Genomic DNA, 25,091 nt, shown 5'->3' on the forward strand with positions numbered 1-25,091 from the left:
TCAAATCCTGACGGACGACAGGAGGAGCTGGGGATGGAGGAGGGTAAATAGCTCCGGAGAAACGCAATAGCAGCTGATAATACGGAAGGAGCTTATATATATGTATGCTGTGATAGACGTCGTATTCCTATAGGTAGACGTGATCAGCTGACAGACAGCTGATGCGAGCTTGACTAATGTGACCTGCCAGAACTGACGCTATACGCTTGATTTTTACACACATTTTGCTGATTATTGTAAAATTACAGCATGACTGCAAGTCTGATATGGGTTTTATGCAGCAGTTCTAAGTTAAAAGTAATTAATATTGAGTAACTGAACAAAATCCACTAGTTAGTATATAGCCTATATTTCTTCCAAGTGTATTTCTGCTAAATCATCAAGTTTTGAGTCACCAAGCAACACACAAACATAGGTTCTGTTCACACCTGGTGTTAAGATGCGTTCTGGTCGATCGGATCACAAGTGGACGAGGCTACATTTAAAACGTTTTGAGCTTGTCCACTTTCGACCACTTCCAGAGGTTGTGGAAAACGCATTTGACTGAATTGCTTTCGAAGTGTAGATGCTCATGTGGTCAAAACTCTGGAACAGCCACACTGTAAAAATTATTGTGATTTTAACGGTATTTTACTGGAAAAATGCTATGGTGAAGAACAGTTAATTGGTTAACAGAAAGTTTCTGTACTATATACGGTGAATAACTGTAATAGATCTAACCTTACATTTCATGTCATTTTACAGTAAAATACCATTAAATTTACAGTTTTTGGAAGTGAAAAAGAACAAGTCATTGTGTAATTTACAGTGAAAACCCGTAAATTGACATTCCCAGAATTCCCAGCGCGACACTTCGCATTTTATATATTTTCATTGCAATAACTTTGTTTCTTCTTAGTTTTTTTCTAATCAGTTATGTACATTAGGGTTTTATGTTACATCTGATGTTGTTATATTAATGTTTATTGCATTTTTTTAATTTCATGTGTTTTACCATGATGGTGTTTAGTGTTTGTGTGAATGACACTGAGCACCTTCTACAGTATATATTATTATTGTCCTCTTAAAAGCTGCTTGTGATGAACTTTGATTCATCATGTGACTCTCATCACCACTGTGATTGGTGGTTGTCCGTATATATCAAAGGTATATAACAGATATTAGTATTTCAATAGGTAGGTAATTTAACATTATTTCAGTTAATGAAATATGTTTTTTTACCGTAAATTGTTTACATTGTAAACATAATCATTACAATATAAACCTTCAAATTATACGGTTTTGAACTGTAAAATAAAACATTTTTTAACAGTAATTATTACATTATAAACCTTTAAATTATATGGTGCTGTCGCTAAAAACCCAAAACGTTACTGCCGTATTTTTTACGGTAAAGTTCTGGCAACCACAGCTGCCATTTTTTTACCGTAAATTTTGCGGGGATTTTTTTCTATAGTGCACAAAAGACCGTCTAGGGGAGAGCGGGGCACAACCTAACACTTTTTGACTCTCTCAGTTTGTGTAAATCCACTTGGGGTTCAGAGTATTTATGTTTTACCACATTAATTTCACACGTCTAGTAAAATTATGTGGTTTTGTTTCATTAATACAGTGTATTTTTCTTGATTTACTTCGAAAGAATGGAAGTAAAATGTGACAACATGCCCCGTGAGGTAGATTATAACATGGCTGTCACAGTTTCTGTCTGTCTCTGTTGTTTGTTGTACTTCCTGGTTTCAGTTATCACATGTTCCTTTGTCTGAGCCACTTGTCTGTTTCCTTAGTTACCCTCATCTGTATCACCTGTGCCCCTCGTTAGTTAGTCATCTGTGTTTGTATTTAAGTTCCTCCCATTCCTTCAGTCTCTGTCCGATCTCGTTTGTGTACGTATATGTTAGGTGTGCTTCTTTGTTATATTTGAGTCTTCTTAGAATTAAACGTTGTTTGAGTATTCTACTACCTGTCTTTGCCTGTTCCTGCCTGCACACCCTTAAAAGAAGATTGGACCCAAAACAGAAGATCGGACCCAAAACAGAAGATCGGACCCAAAACAGCAAGAGGACCTCTCTGGGATGGGTATTCTCCTGGTCCCACTCTCTCCAGAATCCCCATTGGAAGGTGGTTCAGCGGAGGATCGCCTTTGGGGGATTCGGCAGAACGGTCGCTCACTGGAGAGGTATGTAGAGGAATTCTCTGAGCTAGCCTATCTGGTGAACTGGCCAGATGCGCCGCTTAATGCGTTTTTTCTGATGGGCCTGGACGAGGACACTATTCGGTTCCTGGAACCTGCCTGTTCCTTTTCCCTAGTCGAGACAATCAACCTGGTTTTGTCCCTAAATTGTTCCGAGTTCGAGATAATAGAAGAGGTTCCTATGAATGTGTGTCTTCCTCGTCCAGTCCCCTCAGAAAAGCTCGCTGCCTGGTCAGGTCACCCGCAGCCAGTTTCCTCTGCATATCCCTCCAGTGGGCATGCCGGGAAGGTCCTGCCTGTCCCCAAGCCCAGGAGGAAGAGGAGAGCTGCCGCTAAGCGCCTGTCTCCGGTCGCGGCAGTCGCTACCACGGCAGATTCACTGGAGCGGTGGTTGATAGACTTTGGGAGCGATCCTACCGCTCCGTGTTTCCTTGACTCCGCTCCAGCCCTCCTGGACTCCCAGCCCTCCTGGACTCCGCTCCAGCCCTCCTGGACTCCGCTCCAGCCCTCCTGGACTCCCAGCCCTCCTGGACTCCGCTCCAGCCCTCCTGGACTCCGCTCCAGCCCTCCTGGACTCCGCTCCAGCCCTCCTGGACTCCGCTTCAGCACTCCTGGACTCCGCTCCAGCACTCCTGGACTCCGCTCCAGCCCTCCTGGACTCCACTTCAGCCCTCCTGGACTCCGCTCCAGCACTCCTGGACTCCGCTCCAGCACTCCTGGACTCCGCTTCAACCCTCCTGGACTCCGCTCCAGCACTCCTGGACTCCGCTCCAGCACTCCTGGACTCCGCTCCAGCCCTCCTGGACTCCGCGCCAGCACTCCTGGACTCCGCTCCAGCCCTCCTGGACTCCGCTCCAGCCCTCCTGGACTCCGCGCCAGCACTCCTGGACTCCGCTCCAGCCCTCCTGGACTCCGCGCCAGCACTCCTGGACTCCGCGCCAGCACTCCTGGACTCCGCTCCAGCACTCCTGGACTCCGCTCCAGCACTCCTGGACTCCGCTCCAGCACTCCTGGACTCCGCGCCAGCACTCCTGGACTTCGCTCCAGCACTCCTGGACTCCTGGACGCCGCTCCAGCACTCCTGGACTCCGAAATATTTTGTCAATAAAATACAATTATTAACTTTTTCATATAAAATAATGGCATTTTTTAATAATAAAAAATAAACACATTTTTGAGTTTGGCTAAATACAGCTATACAGTATACACTCTAAAAAATGCTGGTTTAAAAATAACCCAAGTTATTGGGTTAAAAATTGGTTAAAAAAATGGACTAACCCAGCAATTGGGTTGTTTTAAGCAAACATTTAACCCAAACGCTGGGTTAAAACAACCCAATTGCTGTTAGTCCATTTTCAACCCAACTTGGGTTATTTTTAACCCAGCATTTTTTAGAGTGTAGTTAAAAACATAATAATAATTAATAATTATTTAACATGGACCCTCAGTCTTTATTCACCTTTCTCTCATGGTTTCTCTATAGAATTCATGAAGAGGTGTCTTTAGCAACCTTTAAAAACCAGCTTAAAACACACCTCTTCACTGAGGCCTATGGGCCATAGATGCTCTGGTTTCTCTCCTTCTTATCCTTACCCCCCCCCCCCCCCCCTGTCCATCCCTTCCCTTGCTATTTGTTAAGCGTCCTTGGGTCTTGTGAAAGGCGCTATATAAATTAAAGTTATTATTATTATTATTATTATTAAAAGTAAATCATTGTTCTAATAGGGGCTCATTGTAACGCAAACATGCCCCGCCTGCTCAACTGGGATTTAAACCACGGCTCGTGTCTTCTGCTGTTAGATCAGCATTAAAGAACAATCTCAACTGTTAAATAACAGATATAAGATTACAATAATATCAGATTTGTCTCATTTAAAATAAACACAAAAAATACAGATGAAAAATGTACTTAAGTAAGACATTTACTTTTGCTATGGTTGAATAAATGTTCAGTAATATCTTCCCAATATTTCAACTTTTTTGGCACAATTTTTTCTCTAAATAATGTTGATATGGCAACGAGTAAATACACAAAGTTTCGTCATCCTGGCATGTGTGGAAAGTTTTAAACCATGTTACAACTAACCCCGCGTTAGGAATAGGAAAAACATCCCAAGCTCAATGTTCTCTCTCCTTTCCTGATCTCTAACACACACTCACAGCAGCTGGTCTTGTGTCTGTCAGAGCAGAAAGTAAAGCTGATGCTCTCTGTGTGTTTTTCTGTCATCTTTGTGTGTTCAGATGTAAATTGCACAAACTTATTTCGTCCATTAGATTGAAAGATCTGAAAAAGCCCATCCATATACCAGCCCATAGACCCTCCGCTTGAAGACATCAGTGTCTTACTGATCTACTTATGATCCGATCGACCAAAACACATCTTAATACCAGGTGTAAACAAGGTCTGAGAGTCAAACTGGAACAGACTGTGTGAGGGGAGAGTCTAGAGCATCATGAACTCAGACAGGCACAAACGTCCCAGCGCTTTTATACTCTGAACGAGCACATGATGCCACACAGCCAATAATAATTGAGGGCCGGAAATGATGTTTAATTCACAGTATAGTCGAGTGTCTTGTTGCTTTTATAAAACAACGAATTCATAACAAAATATTAAAGGAAAACATTTTCATTAAATGTCAGTTTATTAAGCTAATTTGTGAAGAGGCATCTGCACTGACAGTGTTATAGTGAGCGGGAGCATGAGAAGGCAGGCAGAGATGAGGATCTGTGCAGGAAGTTTAATGAAAAAGAACAAAACAATAACAAGGAACATGGAGAAAATCTGTGACATCAAATAACGACTTAGCAGGAAAAAAGGACACACAAGGACTAACAAGACACAGCTGGGAACAATCAGACGAATCAACATGAAAAACTACAAAATGACTACAGGAAACAGGAACACAACCTTCAACATAAAAGTCCCAATATGACACATGGAACAGTTGTCACTGAATTAAAATAAACTATTAAAGGCGCTATATGTAAGATTTTTTCATTAAAATATCTAAAATCCACTAAAACAGTGTTATATATTTAGTTGACATGTGTACTTACATTATCACAAATGTTTCCAAGAATGTTTAAATCCAGAGAAATAAGCCATTTTAACCAGGACACGGACCGTCAATCATACCCGCGTTACCGATCGATTTTTTATTTTGTAGTTAAATAAACTCTTCAGAGTTTATTTGAGTCCACACTCAAGTGTGTTAAAAGTAACTCTGAAGCAGTGTTAAAGCTAATGAGATAAATAAGTGATTAATTGAGTGGTGATTGGCCATTAGTGATGAACACCTGCTGTTAACAAGTATATTATCTGAAGGGAAGCGTCACCATGGTGTTATGGTGATCAGTGTTTGCTTTAGTTGAGCTATTGACTTTGACTTTTAAAACATAGTTTTTTTTCCTGGCTGCTTTAACTGTGTGTTTATAAAACACATTTGTTGTGGAAAAGAAAGCACAGAGAAAATGTCTTCAGGTGTGGTTATATTTTGATAGTGGCATAATCATCATGTAGTTAACTGAGATCATTCTTAGCCCAATCTTTGATTATATTTATGTCATGACACAACCAACAACATCTGGTTCGGATACATTTCCTCTTGGTTTGTCTCAAACACAATCTAATTCTAAAAACTAAAACTAAAGCAAACACTGGTGACTAAAAATGACGAAAATGGTGACACTTCAGTGATTCTTCTTGTTTAAGGGTTAGTTCACCCAAAAATGAAAAGTATCCCATGATTTACTCACCCTCAAGTTATCCTAGGTGTGTATGACATTCTTCTTTCAGACGAATACAATCCGAGAAAATTTAAATATTTGATTAAAAATCTTAAAAAGTTAAAAACTAACTTAAAAAAATAAGTTGACGTTGAAGTACTAAAATTTTAATTTTAATGAAAAAAAATGTAAGCTAAATTGAAATATTAAAAAACTAAATTAAATAAAAAAGACAAAAGCACAAATAAATTTTATTTATTAAAATTGTAATGCTTTTATTTTCATATAATACTTTTAAAATAATACTAGGTAACACTTTATTTTGATGGTCCACTTAAGACATTCTGTTAACAATGAGTAACTTTTCAACTACATTACTACTAACCCTATTAGTCTACTAATACTCACACGTGTCTTCCTTACATGTTACATTTCTATAGAAATTACTATAAATTGTGCATAATTACATGCAACTGACCCTAAACCAAACCCTAATCCTACATGTAGTTAATAAGTAATACTCAGTACTTAAATGAATAATTACACTGTAACACGGATACCTTACCTTGCCTTAAGTGTAACCAAATACTCTAATGAGAAGTAGTTGGCAGTTGCAAAGTTACTTATAGAATGTCTAAAGTGGACCATTAAAATAAAGTGTAACCTAATTCGTAAAATAAAATAACTATTGTTGCTATGCCACAAAAGTAACAGCCACTAAATGTGTTACGAACTGCACCGCAAGGTTGAGGATCAGCCAAAATCATAATTCAAATAACTTCTCTCAGTTATAGTTTCAGATGTGTATAACATGACTCAAGCTGGAGTTGATGACTTGAATTGAGTTGAAGTAGGTCTTTACTGTAAGTATGTCATTTTCTATTCTCTGTCTTCTTCTTTGGTGTTTCCAAACGCTCTAAAGAGGCTGTCATGACTGGGCCCGCTGTCACCTTCACGCGCTCCTCAGGGGAACTGAGCCCAGGCTGTTCTCCATGCAAGCGGATTAGGGGAAGCAGGAGCGGAGCTGTCTGGAAACATGATTTATGACTGTGGGGACTGGGCCGCTCAATGGCAGAGCCGGCTGTATTGACACTTTAGTTATTGTCAACAGTGACAACACCATGAGCCCCGGGGCAAGTTCTACCAACCCTTTACAATCCCCAACATCAGTGGCACTGAAGAAGCATTCAGATCATCTGACAGTCTTCTCAGAGACATGTAAACATTAACATATGTAAACTGTGTACACATTAACATAAACTGCTCTAGGGTTGGTTTGTTTTTTGATTTGCTGTTAATTATTAATCGGAAAAAACAAAGAAAGTATTGTTCCTTCTATCTATCTATCTATCTATCTATCTATCTATCTATCTATCTATCTATCTATCTATCTATCTATCTATCTATCTATCTATCTATCTATCTATCTATCTATCTATCTATCTATCTATCTATCTATCTATCTATCTATCTATCTATCTATCTATCTATCTATCTATCTATCTATCTATCTATCTATCTATCTATCTATCTATCTATCTATCTATCTATCTATCCATCCATCTGTGGTTCTATCTATCTATCTATCTATCTATCTATCTATCTATCTATCTATCTATCTATCTATCTATCTATCTATCTATCTATCTATCTATCTATCTATCTATCTATCTATCTATCTATCTATCTATCTATCTATCTATCTATCTATCTATCTATCTATCTATCTATCTATCTATGTATCTATCTATCTGTAGTTCTATCTATCTATCTATCTATCTATCTATCTATCTATCTATCTATCTATCTATCTATCTATCTATCTATCTATCTATCTATCTATCTATCTATCTATCTATCTATCTATCTATCTATCTATCTATCTATCTATCTATCTATCCATCCATCCATCCATCCATCCATCCATCCATCCATCCATCCATCCATCCATCCATCCATCCATCCATCCATCCATCCATCCATCCATCCATCCATCCATCCATCCATCCATCCATCACTCTTTTTTAATTTCCAAAAAACATGTATGGTTACACTTTGTTACGGTGTAATTACAGAAGCAAGTACTGCGTAAAATAAATTAACAGCATGTTCTTACTATCCATTTATGGTTATGGTTATTTGCTTGTAATGAGGCGTGATTTACTGCTATGGTAAATATACATGTAGCGTGTAACAAGGACACTTTAACCCGTTACCCATGTGTCTCTGCACAGCTCTGGAGGCTTAAGAGCGCTGGATTAAATGAGACGTAGAGATGAGATGTTAGGGCCGTCTTCCATTCCTTCTGTGGCGTTTATTATGTGTCCGTCTGATTCTGTTTGAGCACTGAGTGACAATAGAAGGTCACCGTTTCCCTCTCTGATCTCAGAGCTGCTATTGTGGCTGCGAGTGTAATTAATAGGCTGTGGAAGATGAGCGTGGCCTTTGTTTGTGTTCTGTGGGTTTGTTCTCACTCCCCCATAGTCAAGGGCACAACATGGGTGCTCATCTATCAAACGGGGCATTCCTTTACCTGCCCGCCTTTGATGGCCATCTAAAGAGACAGCTCACGAGTCCATTTATCAGCCGTGGCATGCGCTGACCCCACCTTGCTGAGTTGTAGTAAGCCTACAACCCCGCCAATCGTCTTGCGGAATAATTATTAATCCGGCCGGATTGTGCTCTGGCTCTATGGTTATGCGAGGTCATTTTGATGAGGTCATTCACAGGGGACACAGGGGGAATGGGATAAACTTCTACGTTCCAGGCAAAAGACGGAGGATTCGGGACTGTCTGCGGTGTGGAAAATAAAACAAGGCCACTTTGATCCCACCAGTGGCCGTCCTACAATATGGTCAGAGTGTGCTTTTCAAAATCAAAGCCATCGCGTCTGAAGAATGACACAGGACAACAGAAACCATTGACACGTCATTGCATTTGTGTCGATAATCCACTTTAGACAACTTTGCAACTACATGTCAACTAACTTTCAGAGTATTAGTAGACGATTAGGGTTACTATAAGTTGACATAAAGTGACTCAGTGAATGTCTTTTGTGAGCATCACAATAAAAAGTGTCAAAGTTTCCATGATTCTTTGATTAATAGAAAAGTGCTTTTATTTTGCGATAGGAATAATTTGTTACATTATTAATGTCTTTAATGTCGTTTTTGTTCAATGTAAAGCCTCTTTGCGAATAAACAGATTCATTTCTTTAAAAAACTATCTAAGTGCACAATTTTTTTTTCAAGATTTACACATTTCAATTAATAGCAAAAATCCATTAACTTGAATTGAATAATCCTTACAAATTCATATTATGAATTAAGAATTTTAAATGAGTTTAATAAAACATTTTGTATAAATCTTAATCTAACAAGGGAATGGACCTTTTAGTTTATGTGATTCATATTCATAAATGTAAAAAAAAATGAAAAAATATGCTAAATTTAAGTTTTTATTATTATAAAATGTTATTACATATTATTTTGTTATTTATAAATAAAAGATTTATACAAAATGTTTTATTAGGTTTTTAACTAATAAAATAATTTAAAATTCTTAATTCATATAAATAATATGTAAGGATGTTATTTATTCCTGTGATCAAAGCTGAATTTTCAGCATCATTACTCCAGTCTTCAGTGTCACATGATCCTTCAGAAATCATTCAGATATGATGATTTACTCAAGAAACATTTATGAATATTATCAATGTTGAAAACAGTTGTGTACAATTTTTGTTCAGGATTATTAAATGAATAGAACAGAATTTATCTAAAATATAAAGCTTTTGTTACATTCTAAATGTCTTTACTGTCCTTTGATCAGTTTAATGTGGCCTTTCTGAATAAACATATTCATTTCTTTAAGTTCTTTCCCAAAAAAACAAAAACAAAAATAAATTCTTCCCAAACGTTTGAACGGTATAGTACAATGTTACAAAAGCTTTCTATTTCAGATAAATGCTGTTCTATTGAACTTTCTATTCATCAAAGAATCCTAAAAAAAAATTTACACAAGTTTTTTCAACATTGATAATAATAATAAATGTTTCTTGATCATCATATCCTGAATGATTTGTGAAGGATCATGTGACACTGAAGACTGAAGTAATGGTGATAAATTCAGCTTTGATCACAGGAATACATTACATTTTAACATATATTCAAATAGAAAAAAAAGTTATTTTACATTTTAATAATATTTCACAATATTACAGCCTTTTACTGTATTTTTAATAACATAAATGCAGCCATGGTGAGCAGAAGAGACTTCCCGAAATCTTATCGTTTTCAAACTTTTGACCGGTAGTGTGTATATATATACATACCATACTTTTCAAAAGTATATATATTTAAATATACATTATATGATGTTAACATTAGCTAATTATACTTTAATTGAGACAAACTAACAATGAAAATACTTCTAAAGCATTTATAAATCTTAATGTCAATTTAAACATGTACATACATTATTAAAATCATAAGTTGTATCTGTTAATGTTATTTAATGGACCTGAGCTGACATGTACTAACAATGAACAGCTGTATTGTTATTAACTAACAGGTAACACTTTACACATGTACTTATAGTAATATGGTAAGTTATGTATAATTATATGCAACTAACCCTAAAGCAAACATAACCCTATAGTAAGTACATTATGTATTATTAGTCAGTGTTTAAACATATGATTCCACTGTAACAAAGACAGCTTAAAATAAAAAAATAATCATCATTAGATAACGTCACTAATGGGATCTCATAGTGTAAAGTGTTACTAATGACATGAATTTTTGTGTCACTGTACTCACACTTAAAGACTCTGCTGTACTCGTGTAAAGAGCGTCAGAGCAGCACAACCTGGGAACGGCCGGATGAAGTGCGCACACGCCCCTCATAAACGCCTATCGCTGAAAAACAAGCCAATTTATGCTGCTTCTCATTGTGATCTGAGGAGGCTTTGTCTGCCACTTCACAAGGCATATTCTAAAGATGTTTAGGCTCTGGAGAGCATAAATCAGGACCTGGTCTTTGCCGTCTCTTTAAGAGCCCGCTCTATATCATATTCGCTGAGGGCCCGGGGCCACTCAATGGTCAGTCTGCGCGGCCAACACTAGCGGGTGGTCTGCCACATAAGGGTTAAATATGGTTCAATCCACAGAGCTCTGAAAGCCAGCTGTTGTTAAAAAAGTAAGTTATGTTGTCTCTATATCTCGTCTTGCAGTCAGAAAATGACAAGTGGCAGGGGAACGCATTGCTGTCCTGAAATTGAACTTCATGCATGAGTGCGAAATGTCGCCATCTCTCCGTTTCTGTCAAATTTATGAAGCACATTTCCAAAGCACAGAGTCAATGTAGCCTTTAAAAGTGCTAGATTTTAATAATGATGTCTCATAGGCATCTCATAAACATCTATTGGTCACACATGAGTTGACTAACATTGAACAACATTGGTAACACTTTATAATAAGTATAGTAATTTAGTAAACACACCGTTTGGACTTTGTTTTCAGTTTGCACCGTTGGTTATTCATTGATTAGTCATTTAGTTCAGCTGTGTTTACCCATCATCACTAGTATTTACAACCCCAAATCAGAAAAAGTTGGAACAGTATGGAAAACGCAAAAAAAAGAAGAAAAAAAAAGAAGTGATTTCTAAATTTTCTTTGACTTGTATTTCATTGCAGACAATATGAACACAAAATATTTCATGTTTTGTCTGGTCAACTTCATGTCATTTGTAAATATGCATCCTTTCCTGTCATTCAGACCTGCAACACATTTCAAAAAAAGTTGGGACAGGAGCAATTTATTGCTAGTAATGAGGTAAAATGGTTAAATAATGATGTGATTTGAAACAGGTGATGTCAACAGGTGATTGTAATTATGATTTGGTACAAAAGCAGCATCCAAGAAAGATCTAATCCTTTAGGAGCAAAGATGGGCCGAGGATCACCAGTTTGCCAACAAATACGTGAGAAAATTATTGAAATGTTTAAAAACAATGTTCCTCAAAGAAAAATAGGAAGAGATTTGGATATTTCACATTCAACAGTGCATAACATAATTAAAAGATTCAAGGAATCTGGAGGAATTTCAGTGCGTAAAGGACAAGGGCGCAAGCCTAAGCTGAACAACCGTGATCTCCGATCCCTCAGGTGGCACTGCATCAAGAATCGTCATTCATCTAGAAGCGATATCACCACATGGGCTCAGGACTACTTTGGCAAACCTTTGTCAAGTACCACAATACATAGTTACATCCACAAAAGGCAGTTAAAACTGTACTGTGCCAAAAGGAAGCCCTATGTTAACAGTGTCCAGAAGCGCGATCGACTTCTCTGGGCTCGGAGGCATCTGGGATGGACCATCACACAGTGGAAACGTGTACTGTGGTCAGATGAATCAGTATTTCAAAGTATTTTTTGGGAGGAATGGACGCTGTGTGCTCCGGACCAAAGAAGAAAAGGATCATCCAGACTGTTACCAGCAACAAGTCCAAAAGCCAGGGTCTGTCATGGTATGGGGTTGTGTCAGTGCCCTTGGCAAAGGTTACTTGCACTTCTGTGAAGGCACCATTAATGCTGAAAAGTACATAGAGATTTTGGAGCATAATTGGCTGCCTTCAAGAAGACATCTTTTCCAGGGACGTCCATGCATATTTCAACAAGACAATGCAAAACCACATTCTGCACACATTACAAAGTCCTGGCTGCGGAGGAAGAGGGTACGGGTACTTGACTGGTCTCCAATAGAGAATGTGTGGCGCATTTTGAAGCACAAAATGCGACAACGAAGACCACGTACTGTTGCCCACCTTAAGACTTGTTTGCAGGAAGAATGGGACAAAATTACACCTGAAACACTTCATCACTTGGTGTCTTCTGTCCCTAAACGTCTTTTAAGTGTTGTGAAAAGGAATGGCAAAATTACAAAGTGGTAAATGCTTTACTGTCCCAACTTTTTTTGAAATGTGTTGCAGGTCTGAATGACAGGAAAGGATGCATATTTACAAATGACATGAAGTTGACCAGACAAAACATGAAATATTTTGTGTTCATATTGTCTGCAATGAAATACAAGTCAAAGTAAAATTAAAAATCACTTCTTTTTTTTTTATTTGCGTTTTCCATACTGTCCCAACTTTTTCTGATTTGGGGTTGTAGTTAAGTTTGTTCAGTTTACTTCATTCAATTGCCTCAAGTTGTTCTTACTTAAACCGTTTAAGTTGTGTCAACTTAATTCTATCTGTGCATTGTTTACATTGTTTTGTTTATGTTTTGTTATGTGTGTGCGCGGCAGTCGTCCGTGAGGGGCTTCCACTTTAGACTCTCTACTAACTATAAGTAACGTTGCAACTATATGTCAACTAGCATAGGGTGACTATATTTTGATTAACGAAAACCAGGACACTCGGCCCGGCAATGAGAGACTCAAATGATACTCGAAGTCTACTCAAAGATTCCTTATTCATTTCAATACATTTAAAGTATGCCCCCTCTGTATGGATAGAAAATTGTTATTTTAGGGCCAGGACAGGACTTGAAAACAGGACATGTCCTGTGAAAACAGGCCGTTTGGTCACCCTAAACTAGCAGCCATTAGTTTAGTTTATCTGTAAAAATAAAATAAATAATAAAATAACATGATAAAAGTATCTGTCTTGGTAATGGTATCTGTCTGTTAATCTCACAGCGAGGGTAATGTCCGCGTAATATGAGTGTTGTATAATGTGTGATGTACGTTGTTTTTGAATGCTTTTTTAAAATTTTTGCATGGATGAAATATAATTGAACATAGGATTGTTGTATGTTTGACCTGTTCTTTTGATTGCCTAAGACACATTTCTCCTAAGGGAGATAATATATTAATAATAATAGAGTAGTAGACTGTGTGCTTAAAATCTGCGGCCCCACTTTATATTAGGTGGCCTTAACTACTATGTTCTTACATCAAAAAATAAGTACAATGTACTTAATGTGTTCATATTGGATTGCAAAACACCTTTGCTGATATTGAGGTGGGATACAGGTAAAGTTATGGACAGGTGTGGGGATATGGGTAAGTTTAAGGTTAGGGTTAAGTGTAAGGGAAGTGTCAACAGTGTTAATTACAGATGCAATTACATGAAGGTATTTTTAAAAATGTAAGTACAATGTAAAAACATGTATGTAGACAATAAGTGCAATGTATCAAATGATGAATTAAAATGTTAGTACATAGTAGTTAAGGCCACCTAATATAAAGTGGGTCCCAATCTGCTAACTCTCTAATTTGATGCTCCTCAACAGACATTCACCGACTATAAGTAACTTTATGTCAATTTATTCTACTATCCCTAACCTAACAGTCTACCAATACTCTAATTTTAATGTAGGGCGGGGCTTGATTATGTCCAGTGGGAATTTATTGGATGGTTGTGGTTGGCTATTGTGAGTGACAGGTGGCCCCGCCCTCGTCATCAGAGAAGAGAGCAAGAGGAAGTTATTCTGATTCAAGATTATGAGGGAACATTAATAAAAAGAAAATAAGGATGTGCACGGGTAAATCATTTATAAACACTGCATAGTCCATAACGTTGAGTGACTTTAAGTGTAATATTAACCATAATAAATAAACAACCTAGACTAAAAAATGCTGTAACAATTATCAGCGCACGCTATCCAATGCATGTTAACAAGTTGAACCTTATTGTGAAACGTCACAGTTTTTTTTGCATCTCTCCATGCGTGTGTGGGGAGCTGTGTGAAATCAGTGGTCAACAGGCAGTTTCCCTCCGAAGCACTGCTTCTATTGTCCAACAGCCAGCAAGAGCACCGACCCCATTGATCACCCTGACAAAGTGTCTAATGGCTGTTCCCACACAGACAAGATACACATCGAGCAGGTATATTGCCATGGCTACAGAGCAGCACTCGAGCCTGTGGGGGGGGAATCGCCGCGTGGGGAGACGCCACTCACCTTTGACATGGCCTCATGAATGCCAGTTTGTTTTCCGATTGCCACGGTTCATCTTCACGTGGAGGCGGACAAACAGCGGTAAACAGGCAGCTAGCGGTTCAAAGCCAGAACAGAAAGGCAGGGTCCCCACTTCAGCTGTGTTCACATGAGAATCAATCTGTTTTGAGTCTTTGAAGAGCGGAGCGCATAAAGGAATAACAGGGGTCTGCTCTGAAAGGAAAACAAGAAATGAGGTTGAAAGAAACTCTTGCCCTGGCTAGTGTATCTCTCCATTTGGATGCTAACCAATGAACGCCCTTCACAATAAATGATCGGGTCACACTTTAAAGGGTTAGTTCACCCAAAAATGAAAATTCTGTCATTAATTACTTCCCCTCATGTCGTTAGACACCCGTCAGACCTCCGTTCATCTTCGGAACAGAAATGAAGATATTTTAGTTGAAATCTGATGGCTCTGAAAGGCCTCCATTGACACAATGGCACGGTTCACTCTCAAGACCCTTAAAAGATACTAAAGACGTCGTTACAAAGTCCATCTCACTACAGTGGTTCTAAAATAACTTAATGAATCAGCGACAATAGTTTTTGTGCGCAAAAAAACGTCTCTGGTTATGTATGTAACCTATGTTCGCTGAAAACAGGGAACGAGACGCTGCGTCAGCTGACGCTACGGGGAACGCCTCCAGCGTGACTGGTGCCTGAAATCACAATTACAAAACGTCAATCCTATGGACCGGCGACAGCCTACGACGTCATCAAGGTGCAACCAGGAAGTATAAAAGGGCGCCTTGCCAACATGACAGTATCTAAACGTCTGAAGGGACTGTTTGGCAGGCAAGCCTTGAGGCATGGCAAAGCGACGCAGCGTCTCGTTCCCTGTTCTCAGGGAACATAGGTTACATACGTAACCAGAGACGTTATCTTTCGAAAGGGAACTTGGCTGCGTCAGCTGACGCTACGGGAACGATATACCAACGCCGCCATGCCGAAAGGAGTGCATGCCCACTGGCAGTGACAACTGTCAGGACAAGCAAATTCAACTGAAAAGCCTGAACCACTCCCTTTCTGGTCACATTAGGCTGTCAGTGACAGCGCTCCCTACGGTCAAAGCCCAAGCTATAAACCTGAGAAGGAACCTTCGCATACCATAAGAAGTCCTACCCTGGCCGCTCGAAGGCCTGGAACCAGCCCATTCGACAGAAGGGGTTCCTTTAAGGGAACGTGGCAGGGGGACCCGAGGGAACCCGTGCCAGTCACTATTCGGGAAGAATTCACCGAATACCACCAGGGAGGCCTGACCTAGCGACCTCTATGTGGGACACATCAGTTCGGCCAACCCCTGTCTGTTTAAGTACAGAGCCTCTGGTACTTGCCTCCGGAGAGACATCCTGCTAGGGTACTGCAAAAAGGCAGTGTCCTCCACCAGCCGGACCTCAGAGACGGGTTATCCTGGAGAGCAGTGCTCAGCGAAGTGCTTTCTAACCCTTGCTAGCGAGGGGAGTTTTAGCCGCTCGATCCTAGGATCTACCAAGCACTTATTTTAAAACGTGCTCAGGAGGCCAAACAGGCCTACTGGCTGATCCTAGCTGGGAGGCCTCGAGGGGCCTACAACCGATGGATCAGTGCCAAGCGGCTATAAGCTCACAGAAGACTCTCACTTGAGAGGAGCTTCCAAGCCTGCCTGGTAGGTAACCATGCTGTAGGCGATCTATGAGAGTCCCTTCCTGTAGGGACCGCATAGTAACAGCGTCGTCTCGTCATGCTAGGGTATGAACACCGCCTTCAGGTGCTACCGGCCGGAAACCGGCTCCTGATAGCAGGTGACCACCAGCTGTTAGCGTATAGCCAGTTATGTGTTCCCTCCTAGGGAACTTGTCCCCCAGGGAGGCCAGAAGGGGCCTCCACCTGGTAACTTGTGCCGACTGCTCGCGTGTCCAAACCGCGGAGCTCGCCCTCAGGGAGGCCTAGCAGGCCTACCACCTGACCGCAGTCGAGCTAGCCCTCGAGGTAGCTGGGAGAACAGGGACTCGCTCCGTCAGGGAGGCCTAGTGAGGCCTACCACCTGTTTAGTCGTTGGGCGTTCCTCCAGGGAGGCTTAGTTAGGCCTACTACCTAACAATAAGTGCGCTAGAGATAGCTTTTTTTCACAGTGACTAGACTCATCTAGTGACTGCGAAACCGGAACATGCCCTTAGAGGAGGCCAGGCGAGGCCTACAATCCAATAGCGAATCCCCCAGGGAAGCCCGTGCCGCTTGCTACCTGTTAGCAACCCCTGCTACCACGTGTCACCGAAACTGGGGACCGGGGAACGATCTCAGGGAGGCCCGGTGCCTACGACCTGATGGTAGAAAGTGCTAGCCTCCAGGGACCTCGGCCACCTGGAGCCCGGGAACACCTCCTCAGAGGAGGTCAAGTGAGCCTGCTTACCCCACAGCAGGCCCTTAGGGAGGCCTGGTAACGCCTTCCACCTACAAGCGATGTTCAGCTCGACCCGAGCCCTAAAGAAGGTGGAGCAGAGGACATAGAGCAGAGGGTAAACACATCATACAAAAATGTAACCCACCGGCCGTACCATCCTCCAGGATGAGGCCGGGGGCCGCCAGAAGGTGCTGGCCACACCAGCTCTGAAAGGCGGGGCACAGCAAAACTAAAGTCTTAGACGCACACAGCGAAAGACGCTCAGCCCGGCCCCACGACCACTGGCAAGGTCACTATCCCTGCTGCAACACCTACACTGCATTACTAAATAACCCCAGAATGCAGAGAAGGGGGCGGGCCTTGGCCGGGCTACTCTGTAATAAGAGGAGGCTGAATCAAGGATGCAGAAAAACAAGCACTCTTCTTATACTTAAAGACAGGCCTAGGGCGACATACCTGCTTTTAAAGGAAGCGCCCCCCATCCTTAGCAAAGCCTAGGCCAAGTGGTGCGGTGCTAAACCTGCACTAGATCTACCCAGAGCTCGGGAAAGAAATATTATCACCCCTTACAAAAACAACGGGGCCCCGAAACCCATTTAAAAGCCCAACTGGGCTGGGCGCAGATCTCACTACAGCTCACGCATTAGTGCTTAACCCGGTCGTAATGCTACTTTATACTTAAAGCTAGGAAAACAAACAACTCGCCCCCGCGCGCCACAAGCCCGCGAGCAAGAGCGGCAAATACAAAGAGATAACACGGAGAGGCGGTAGATCTCTACTAGCTAAAGTATAGCATTATGCACAAACATACAATGTTGCAAAGAAGATCGTTCTTAGCTTACTCACGGGGAGCTGCAGGCCCTGCGATGTCCAGCGATGTTCCATAATCCCCCGAGCCCTCTCAGGAGAGCGAAAAACAGAGTACTGAAAACATTAGTAGAAAATATTTCACCCTTCTCGAGGGGGACTCACCACTCGCTCCTCTCGGCGCTTCAACCCAGCCATCAAGCTAGTATACGACCACCATCCTGAGGGGGGCTCTTTCACCAAACAAACCAGGCAGGCCGTCAGAATCTTACATTTTCTGCTCATCATTGGCCCACTGGCCTGATGTAAAGCGCCCAGGGGAAAGCACAGGAGGAAGGGAAAAAGGCAGCGCTCATCTGCGCGCCCTGGGAGGTGGAGTCCGCTGCCTGCGCTGGTTCCGGTTACCAGCACCGGCTTCCTTCCTCTTCTTGTTGCGGGTGTCCCGCCTTCTCTGCGCACCAGTCCTCCACGGAGGGGGCGCTCGAGAGGCGACGCTGGTTCGCTGGTCCCGTCTCCAGTCCTCAGATCGTGACGGGCCAGGGACACCCGGCTGCCTGGGCGCGGCCCCGGACCTCAGCGGGATGCATGTTCAAAATGCCGCCGAGCGCGCCTTCGCCTCCCTGAACTTTCCGACCACCACCTCCACGGAGGTGCCGAAAAGTTCAGAGGGCGAAACCGGGGCATCCAGGAGAAAGGACTTCTCTTTCTCCCCGATGTCCGCCAGGTTCAACCACAGATGTCTCGAACGACCTATGGCAAACGCGGTTTGTTTGGCAGCCCGGAGAGCGAGATCCGTGGTCCGGCGCAACTCGGTCACCGCATCAGGGGTTAGTCCCTCCCCCTGATCGAGGTCCCTCAGCAGGTCCGCCTGGTAGGCTTGTAACACCGCCATGGTGTGCAAAGCCGCCCCAGTGTGACCCGCTGACATGTACGCCCTGCCGTTCAAACGTGATGTTGTCCTAAAATTTTTGGTCGGCAGGGTGGGAGCCCTCAGTGTCGATGGCCGCCCAGAGGCGAGATAGTTCGCAAACGTCTCGTCCACGGGCGGCAACGACACATATCCAGCCTCAGCCAGTCCCTCGACATCAGCGAAGTTAGCTCGCTGATGCCGATGGATGCGGGCTGAATAAGGCTTCTTCCATCCCTTCGAGATCTGTTGATGGAGATCTGGAAGAAATGGAAGACTCCCGGGAGCTGGGCGGTCATGAGCGGAGAGAAACCGGTCATCCAAACGATTTGGACGCACGACCTCTCTCCTCGCGCGCTGCCACGGCAGCTGCAGTCTACCTGCAGCGCGCTCAATGAGCTCCACCAGCTCCCCGTACATGGGACAGGATGGATGTGAGGTTTCAGCCTCAGCTGACTCACCAACCTCTTCATCTATCCTTTGCTCAGTCGGAAGAGCCGCAGATGAGGAGGAGGAGCCCAGATCCCGCTCCTCCTCCGATGTCTGCCCCTCGCGATCTGGATCGTCATCTGCGAGCACCACACCAGTCTCCAGACGACAAGCCAGATCCATCTGGGAACCCCAGGACTTCAGACGCCGCTCAGCCTCAGCTCAAGCGGGGCCGTCCCCAGATGCTGAACTCTCTCCCCTCGAGAAGAGAGCCAGACGAGAGCGGAGCGTCTTCAGGGGAAAACGCTCGCAGTTTGCACAGGAAGCTCCCTCGAGAACTTCCCGTGCATGCTCCTCACCCAGACAGTAAACACAGAGTGTGTGTGTATCCTCAGGTGTAAGATACCTGGTACACGGGTCCACACATCTGCGGAAGTGGCGTTGCTTCTGAGCACACTTCATTCTCTTGATTGTAACTTTCTTTGACGCTTTACGTGAAATCGGCAAACAGTCCCTGAAGACGAAAAGATACTGTCATGTTGGCAAGGCGCCCTTTTATACTTCCTGGTTGCACCTTGATGACGTCGTAGGCTGTCGCCGGTCAATAGGATTGACGTTTTGTAATTGTGATTTCAGGCACCTGTCACGCTGGAGGCGTTCCCCGTAGCGTCAGCTGACGCAGCGCGAGTTCCCTTTCGAAAGGGAACCCTAAATAACGACTTATATAGTGATGACGATATCAAAACAAGACATCATGAAGCTTCGAAGCGTTATGAATCAGTGAGCCGAATGATGATTCGGATTGCGTGTCAAACCTCTGACGGGTCTGACGGGTGTCGAATGACATGAGGGGAAGTAATTAATGACAGAATTTTCATTTTTGGGTGAACTAACCCTTTAACTACTACTAACATCGTATATTAAGTGCAATGTACTTACTGTGTTGATGTATTGGAAAACAGGGAAGAGACGGTCAAGAGTGTATTTATAGATGTCAGTACAGAATGCAGGTATTTTTTAAATGTGAAAACACGTACTCGAAAAGTGCAATGTATCAAATTTACAGCAAAGTAGTTAAAGACACAACGGGCCCTATTTTACCGATCTGAGCTCATGGTCTGAAGCTCATGACTTAGGGCGTGTCTGAATCCACTTTTGCTAGTTTAACGACGGAAAAAAACGGTTGGTGTGTCGGACACATGATCCAAAAGGGTTGTCCCTAGTCTCTAAATGAGTCATGTGTGTGTTTTGGGCGTAACGTGCAATAAACCAATCAGAGTCTCATCTCCCATTCCCTTTAAAAGCCAGTTGCGCTCGCACCATGGCAATGCATTGCCACGATTGGTCAAATAAGTAGCCAATTTCATTCGTCATTACTCCAAATAGGCTAATTCTGATACATGGGTCAATGACATGACATGTATTTTTTGTGTCCGAATTCATTATTTTCCTAAAAAAAATTATAATAAATACATGTCACATATCAAATTGATCTACAATATTTCCTTTATAAGATACTCTTTAAAAATGTTTTAATTCAATTGACTTTTTGACTGGGTTTTTTGTTTCAAAGACCTAAAATGTCAGGTGGTGCGACCAGCAAATTTACATTTAAAAGTATCAATTCCCATTACAATTGCAAAATGAAGTAAGAATTATATAACTGTAAACCATTATATAATGTATACAAATAATAATAAACAATATAAAAAACATAACTCCTTATGGAAAATTGTGTTTGAACACACAGAAAAGTGTCCATTTATATGAATTGGACTAAAAGGGCAATACATAGAAAAGGGAAAGGGAATGTACCATGTGATATGCATTTTACAATAATTCATATGTATATTGTATATGTATATTATTTTAAATGAATATATGGTCGCACCACCTGACATTTTCTGGGTGGTAAAATCAGAAATCTTGTTTAATAAAGAATTAATGTTGCCTTAAAAGCTGTAAAACCAATATGAATCAACACATTTTTGGCAATAAAAATGCATTTTAAAACTCTTTTGCTTGAAAAAATTTTTTTTTTATTATTTGTCATTGACCCACATACAATGACTATCCATTATGACATGCAGGCATTTTTATATTTATGTACACAATAATAATATTTAACATTTTTAATATTTAAAAATGTTTGCGTCTGTGTGTGTAACAAGCAGAGTGTACTAGGGTGACCACCATCAGACAAACCAAATATGGGACGATTACTAAGTTTGTATGGGACAATGTGGGACATGTTACCAACACTAAAACATAACCTGCAACTGTTGTATAATCTTTATTTTAAATGTAATTTAAATTCAACATCACTGAGCCCTGAGGCAGCAGGCATCATGCAGATAACTATTTTTTAAACAGTTCTGAACAGGTCCAACTAAAATCCAACAAAATAAATAATTAGTTCATTGACAGTCTTATATATTCATTTATATATAGAATTATCCATTCGTTTTCTGACAGGGAACACATGGAACGAATCACCGCTCCACATTTTGATTGACAGCCGTCACAACCAACTAGTGACCATGTTTACTCCTTTCTTTTCAACCATTGGATAGGATTTTAAAACGGCTGTTGTATTTGTGTAAGGCGGGACGTTACTTCTGACGAAGAGCTGTTAAATATAGGTGGAAAACTACGGCGCAAAAAGAATAAATAAAATGCTTTCTTAAAATGGCAAAAGAATGCATGCATGTTTTCTTAATATGATCATTAAAAATTAGGGATGCACCGAATCCAGATTTCCCTTTCGTTCAGTCACTACGACGTACGTTAGTGACTAACGAATGGGGGTTTCGCTTAGAAGCCAATCATCTTCATCGTATTCAACAGCGCCCAATGGCAGTGCCAATGCCATGGGCATGCGGAATTTGCATGCGTAACTCCGCCCCACCTCGTGGGTATATAAGGAAGTACGCTGCGAACATCGCATTATGTTTCTGCTTTGGAGCCAAGAGGATCTCTTCACTCCTACAAGCCTGATCTGAGTCATCGACAGCTTTCGAGACGAGCAGCTTTCCAGAGGCGTTGGTGTTACGGCGCGTTCCAGTGATCATCATACTGCCTGCCTGCTGATCTGCGCAGTGGTCCGCTAGACAGCTGGTGTGTGGTCCCTGGGCGCTTCGGCGTTCTCTGCGAAGCTTCCTCTCATAAAAGAGCTTACACGTGACGCGTCCTTTTCAGGATGTCTCGTCCGTGTACTTCTGGGTGTGGTCGGTTGCTTTCCTCTTCTGATGGGCACGAACACTGTCTGATATGTTTGGGCTTTCAGCATGCTCAGACAGCGTTCGCGGATGAGTCATGTTCTCACTGCGGGAACATGACCATCGCAATGTTGCGGTCAAGACTCCATGACCTTCGTACTGAAGTGAGAGTCCCCTCTACCACACCCCGATCTACTGAGTCCCAGAGGCCCAGTACTTCGGCTGGTGGTCAGGGTGACTTGACGGTTACGGTGTGGAACAAAGCCCCGACGCTCATGCCTCGGGCCACACCCCCGTCTTGCACATTGCAACCCGCGAGTGTTCAGATGCAGATCGCGGGGCCGGCTCCGGCCCCCCCGCGCATCTCATTTGGCGCTCCAGAGGAGGATGCGATGTCGATCACCGCATCACAAGGTGGGCTCGAGTCCTCTGGAGATGACGACTCGGCTGTGCTGCCGCCCTCGGGCGTGCCAGCATTGCCCGAGTCAGATCCAGAGCTGACAGCCATGTTGTCTCGGGCAGCCGCGAGTTTAGGGATCGAGTGGAACCCTCCACCCTGTCCCGAACGCTCAAGGCTCGATGATTGGTTTTTGGGGGCTCGCGCTGACACCCGTCAGTCCTTGCCCTCAATACCTTTCTTTCCCGAGCTGCATGAGGAACTCACGCGGTCCTGGAAGTCCCCGTTGTCTTCCCGTGACCGTTCACTGACTTCCTCCGCCTTCTCCGTCCTCGATGGGGCGGCAGCTAAAGGGTACACTGGGGTCCCTCCAGTTGAACGTTCTGTTGCGATGCAACTGTGTCCTCAGAGCGCTTCAACCTGGCGTGGTGATCCTAAGCACCCCTCCAAAGCCTGTCGATTCACATCAACCTTGGTGGCGAAATCGCACAGAGCCGCGGGGCAGGCTGCCGCTTCGCTGCATGCCATGGCGATCCTCCAGGTCTACCAGGCCAGGATCCTCAAGGACATGCACGAGGGTGGAGTTGATCCGGGGCTCTTAAATGAGCTGCGTGCCGCCACCGACCTCGCTCTCCGGGCGACGAAGGTGACCGCACGCTCCCTGGGTCAAGTGATGTCCACAAATGTGGTCCAGGAGCGTCACCTGTGGCTGAACCTGGCCGATATGCGGGACACCGAGCGAACCCGGTTCCTCGATGCCCCCATATCCCAGGCCGGCCTCTTCGGCGGGGCGGTTGAGGACTTCGCCCAACAGTTCTCAATCGCCCAGAAGCAGACTGAGGCTATTAAGCACGTACTGCCCCGGCGGCCAGCTGCTGCCTCCACCCCGCCGCCGGCGCAGTCAACTCAGTCTGCTCCACGCCGAGGACGCCCTCCTAAGGCTCCCGCCCCTCCCACCCGGTCCAAGCAGCAGCCTTCACCCGGGCCGGGTCGCGGAGGAAGCCGTAGGAAGGCGTCCAAGTCCCCTCAGGCCGCCCCGCGCCCCGCTAAACGCCAGGCCAAGCGGCGCTCCTGAGACGGACGGCTCAGGGATGGGAAATTCTTTCGAGGAGATGGTAGCAGGACCACTCCTTCCCCCGGTGGAGGGCCGGGGGAGAATCCTTTGTTCAGCTGCTGGCCCCCGGGTCAGCAGCACCCTATGTTGGTCAAAGAAAGAATTAACACTCCCATCCCTGAGCCCACAGAGTCCGGTGATGACGGTGCGCGCCACCCACGGGTCCCGCCACTCGCATCCCACTCTGTCGCCAGCCTCCTGGCAGAGCAGACCCCAGTGGAACGCTGGTCCTTCCCTGGTCTCCTCTGTCAGGACGCAGCTGTCAACCGTGCCCCCGCACCGGGACGCCCCACAGCCTCCCATGTCCGGGCCGGTGACGCTGCATCGCTGCAAGCCCACACCGGGTACGTCTGTACACCGTATGACCCCGCTGGTGCAGTTTCTGGATGTCTGGCTTCAGCTTCCAGGGCTGTCCCGCTGGGTCGAGCGGACCGTCAGGCGCGGCTATGCGATTCAGTTCGCACGGGTTCCTCCCTGCTTCCAGGGAGTCCGTTCCACCATGATCGGGGCCAACGCCCCCGTCATGCGAGCGGAGATTGCCACCCTACTGGCGAAGGGTGCGATCGAACCTGTCCCTCCAGCCGAGATGAATTGCGGGTTTTACAGCCCGTACTTCATTGTACCCAAAAAGACCGGTGGGCTACGGCCAATCCTGGACCTGCGCATCCTGAACCGTTACCTTCACCGGTTTCCGTTCAAGATGTTGACAGCGAAACGCCTTTTCGAATGCGTTCGTCCACACGATTGGTTTGCAGCGATCGACCTGAAGGACGCCTACTTCCATGTCTCCATTTTGCCTCGACACAGACCGTTCCTACGGTTTGCTTTCGAGGGGCGGGCATATCAGTACGCAGTTCTACCATTCGGGCTATCTCTGTCCCCTCGCGTCTTTACGAAGATTGCCGAGGCA

Source organism: Gobio gobio, assembly GCF_949357685.1.
Source record: "Gobio gobio genome assembly, chromosome: 18".
Classification (NCBI taxonomy): Eukaryota; Metazoa; Chordata; class Actinopteri; order Cypriniformes; family Gobionidae; genus Gobio; species Gobio gobio.